Source organism: Macadamia integrifolia, chromosome 3 (genome assembly GCF_013358625.1).
Source record: "Macadamia integrifolia cultivar HAES 741 chromosome 3, SCU_Mint_v3, whole genome shotgun sequence".
In the NCBI taxonomy this organism is placed as follows: Eukaryota; Viridiplantae; Streptophyta; class Magnoliopsida; order Proteales; family Proteaceae; genus Macadamia; species Macadamia integrifolia.
Window position 1 is genome coordinate 15,994,731 of NC_056559.1, and position 5,184 is coordinate 15,999,914.

Genomic DNA, 5,184 nt, shown 5'->3' on the forward strand with positions numbered 1-5,184 from the left:
GGAAGTTGATGGCACTGAACTGATTTCGGTTAGCCTTTCCATTCCAACCTTCCCTACGGCTATCGATGATACAATTTGGACTTTGAATACCCCTCCACATACTGGAAGCTCACAAGTTCCAAGTGGCTCCCCAACCCTTCCAAGCTTACTTTAACTTTTCTTTGAAGTTCCTAGTATTGGATCCTCCACGGCTTTCTAGTTCATGGATAGCCCAAATTTCACAGCGGCAGCAACTGATGTTGTTCATTGCACCCCCACAAGAAACCTCCCACCGACCACAAACCTGCCTCCCAACCCAAAACCTACTGAAACAAAAAATAAAGAAGAGGATATCCCATACCTTCGAATCAATCATGCTAAGAAGTAAGAACATCACTATTAAATAGTTTGTTTTCAGAGCCGGTTCCATTTCCCATCACAGCAACTCCTTTAGTTCCCCAGGCCAGACTCTATCAGATCAACCCATTGGGATGAAAAACCCTGTTTCACTCCCTTTTCCTACCTCCTCGAGCCGAAAGCGGCTGTGACCCGACTATGAGGAAGAAAACTCAAGAGAGGACCTTATCTCCAACATAACAAGGGCACTGGAATCATCAAGCTATCCAGACAGTCTTGTGAAACGTATAGCTGATGCAATTGGAGTGGGAGAGAGGGTTGGAGTGGAGTCAACCCCATACCATGTTGAGCTTCCTGACGACACTACTTTCGCAGGTGAACATGGGGTTGAAGGGCAACCACAGGCTACCGTCGACCGGGTAACCGTATTCTTTGATCTTTCTGATTTCTCAATATACTTAATTGTGAATGTGAAACCGGATATGGAACTAATCTTTCTGATTTCTCAACGACAGGCCTTCACAAAAAATTGACCAAATCCTGCTTATTATCCCATTGCAAAAATGTGAAACCGGATATTGTCTTCCTTTGTGAAACCAAAGTCAAAGATGATTCCACCTTCAAACTTCCTTCTTCTTTCAAGTCTCTCAATCTTAGTTCTTACCAGAATAGCGAGGGAGCAAAGGGCCTTAAAGGAGGAATATGGTCCTTATTTTCCAATCACATTAATTTCTCTGTGATTCATATGAAATCAAATTTTATGGCTTGTGAGATTGTGAGCCCTCTTGGAAATTGGGTCCTTGTTTGTCTATATGCCCCACCGGATACCACTTGCAGAAAAACCTTCTTGGATAACCTGGAGATTTTTTACTGTCCATTAATCTACCTTTTTTAATGATTGGTGACTTCCATGATATTATAAGACAATCTGACAAATTTGGTGGAAATCCCCTTTCAATCTTTCGCCCATTGCTTCCAAACTAGACTCAATACTGTCTAGCTTAGGCTTGGAAGAAATTAAAATCCCTGGAAACAACTTCACTTGGTCAAATAACCAACAACCACCTAGGCTTATCAAAGAAGCATTAGACAAATGTTTTGCTAGTCACTCGTGGTTATCCCTTTTTGGCCCGGTATCCTTGACAAATTGGCTCCGATAGGATCAGACCATAATCCAATTCTTTTATCCTCTGGAACAGGACCTAGACAGGGCAGGCAGTTGTTTCACTTTCATGATGCCTGGTCTTTCCACCCTGATTTCCCCCTTTTTTGCCATACCTCTTGGAGATCCTTAGGCAGTGAACCACTTCCAGTGAAACTAGCCAACCTTAGTAGGAGACTCTCCACTTGGAACCGGAAAGTCTTTGGAAACATTGAGAACTTGAAATGCAACCTTCTTCAATCCTTAAAAGACCTGAATGATCTACCATCCCCACCCTTGGACACCATCAATCTCCTGACTTCCCACCTGAATTGGGTCCTTAAATCTGAAGAGATGTTCTGATTTCAAAAATCCTGACACTCATACATTCACGATGGGGACAGAAACACAAAGTTTTTTTCATTCTGTTGCCCAAACCAATTTACACCACCGAAGAATTGATTCAATGAAAACTTTTTCTGGTGATTATCTCTCTAATCCAAATGACATTTCCTCTACTTTTGCAGCCCATTTGACTAGTATTTTCACTACCTCTAACCCTAGAAATCCAGAACTTCTAAAAGATCTGTTCCCACTGGTCTTGGATGATCTGGATAGGGAAAGGTTAACATCTTTTCTTGCCATTGATGGAATAAGGAATGTTGTTTTCTCCTTGGAAGCACACAAAGCACCTGGACCGGATGGTTCCCAAGCCATCTTCTACCACAGATATTAGGATTTCCTTCAATGGGACATTTCAAAATTATTGACAATTATTTTTAGAAATTTGTCCCTACCCTCGGGGCTGAATCATACTTAATTTGTCTAATTCCCAAAAAAAAAAAAAAAATCCCGCTTCAGTGGAAGACTTTAGACCAATAAGTCTTTGCAATGTTGCTTATTAATTTATTTCTAAACTTCTTGCCCTAAGATTGAAACTTCTGCTGCACCATATAATCTCTCCATACCAGTCTACTTTTGTGCTTGGCAGGCAGATTACTGATAACATCATTATTGCACATAAATCTGGTTGGATTGCTCTTAAGCTAGACATGGTAAAGGCTTATAATAAAGTGGAATGGGGTTTCATTAGAGGTATTTTGGACTTTTTGGGCTTTGGGGACAGATGGGGAGATCTAATCAGCTATATCATTAGTAGGCCGTCCTTCTCCATTAAACTAAATGGCTTAGCCTATAATTTCTTTGAACCTTCTTGTGGCCTGAGACAAGGCTGCCCACTCAGCCCCTTCTTGTTCATTTTAGCTATGGAAGGTTTGTCCCGCCTACTTACTTTTTTTCAAGATAGGAATTTTTTTAAAGGGATCGAGGTCGCTAGGAACACACCAGAAATTTCTCACCTCTTCTTTGCAGATGACACCTTTATTTTCTGTAGAGCAACCCAATCTGATGTAAATAATATTAAATGTGTCCTTGAAGTATTTTCAGTTTATCATGACTCACAATTAATCTGACAAAAAGTGGTGTTGCTTTCAGTTCTGGAGTCACACATGCCTCGCGTCATTCCATTTGTAATCTATTGGGAATTGATGAAATGGCCTTGGATGCCCTTGGTGTCCATTTGTCGCATGGTAGAAGCAAATGCAATTGCCTTCAACACCTGATCAACAGAGTCAAGTCCAAACTCTCAATTTGGAAATCTAACCTACTTAGCTTTGCAGACCGAGCTATCCTAATCCAATCTACCCTGGCATCAATCCTTTCTTATACCATGTCATCTATTCTCTTCCCCAAAGTCGCATGGACTGAATTGGACACCATATATTCTAAATTCTGGTATGGTGAGAACCAGGGAAACAAAACACTACATTTGATTGTTTGCACAAACTGTGCAAACCAAAACACTTGGGGGGTTTAGGGTTTCAATCTTCAAAGATTCAAAATAAATCTTTGATTCTAAAACTCAGTTGGAGATTGATAAATGAACCAGAAACCCTTTGGGTAAGAATTTTGGATGCAAAGTATTTTCCTAATAGATCCATTTTCACCCATCAACCATCAGAAAAAAGGGTACTTGGTCTTGGAATAGCATTGCAGCTCTCTTACCAACTCTGTCAGAATGTGTTACTCATTGTGTTGAGAATGGACAAACAACGGATATTGAATGGGATACATGGATTCCAACACTCTTAAAATCCCTCCATGCAATCAATATCCCAATCCCCCAGTATTTGCACAATAGAAAGGTAAGTGCTCTTCTAACTGAGAATTCTTGGAATATTGAACAATTATCATCTTTTCTTCCTCAACATTATGTATCATCAATTTTGACAATACCAATTACAAACAGACATGACCATTGGAGGTACAAATTTTCATCAATAGGGAAACTAACATCTAAGTTGGCTGCCCATTTTCTAAACAATGTTAATACTAATGTCATTGGATTATCCAACAGGTGCATATGCTTGTCACCTTGCTCACACTGGTGGCGCTTCTTTTGAAAAACCCAAATACATTCAAAATGTAAGATTTTCTTCTGGCGAGTAATCCACAGAGGACTGCCAACAATGGATGTTTTAGGGAAATGGATCACAATGGAGCAGACTTGTGGCATATGCAACTCTAAACCTAAAACTGTTTGGCACATCTTCCTATCATGCGACTTTACTAAACGCATATGGGAGGCATGCCCATTGGGCCTTAATACTGCAGCTCTCAGAGCATCATCCTTTCAGCATATAATTATGTATTTCTTTTACACAATTGCTAAACAAGATTGAACTCTTTCTTTTCTGTGTTTTGCATAATCTGTTACTTTTTATGGAACCACAGGAATCGGGTTCGATATCAAAAGGAGGTTCCCAATCCACATAGAATCCTTGAGCCAGCCCTGAATTGGGCAGCCTTTACCAAGGATCAGAAACATGAAAAAGGGAGAAAGCCAAGTGTGTTGATTATTCCAACCCCATCAACCCAAATCTGTCATAGTCCAAGTCCTATGGAAAACTGCAATATAATGAATCCTATTTTCATTCGTGTTGTTATTACAAATCAAATTTCCAAGTAAACAGGTTGGGCAGTTGGAATTTCCTATAAAAATGAAAAACAACTACTAATGACCGATTATCTAATGACAGAAGACACTATTGAAGGAGGAGCAAGGGCTCTTCTGTTTGGAGTAGAGTAGGCACAGAGGAGAAGGTGGAATCTGAAAGAGATTTGGATGAATTTAGGAACCAACCAGAGACTGACTTTTGAACTGGATAACGTTTTTTTGCCTATATCAGTGGCATCCGCTTTTTTGTTTGTATATAAAAACATACAAAAAATAACCTGCAAACTACAACCCAAATCAGAACTAGTTTCGTACTTTGTAGCAATAGCTACAAATAGGATTGAAAATATCCACAATGTAAATATAAATAGGGTCAGTAGCTGTAATTATGTGGTACCTATTAATATGAAATGTTTTAGATTTCCTATGAAAAAAAAAGAGTGGAGTACATCATTGAGATTTTGAACATTAGCCTCAAACTCCAACTAACTAAGAAATTTTATTGGCCCAAAACTAAAGACTCGAACTTAGAATATGACTAAAACTCATATTAGAAATTATGATGCTCAGTTTTGAACAAGCTTGCAAACTTAGTGGATAGAGAAGAAGCTTGCAAAAATGGTGTGGATTTGCTCCATCTTTGCCTCATAACCTGTAAAGCCCCGACCCATTAACCTTGTATAATATTATC

The 5,184-nt window shown here is 39.4% G+C and overlaps 1 long non-coding RNA gene across 1 annotated transcript; it reads left to right on the forward strand.

The window, feature by feature from the left end:
• Positions 1 to 224: 224 nt before the first annotated feature.
• LOC122072639 lies at positions 225 to 4,230 on the forward strand. The gene is made up of 2 exons (XR_006138556.1): positions 225 to 755; positions 3,894 to 4,230. It is a non-coding gene; the product is annotated as an uncharacterized LOC122072639 (long non-coding RNA).
• The last annotated feature ends 954 nt before the right edge of the window (positions 4,231 to 5,184 follow it).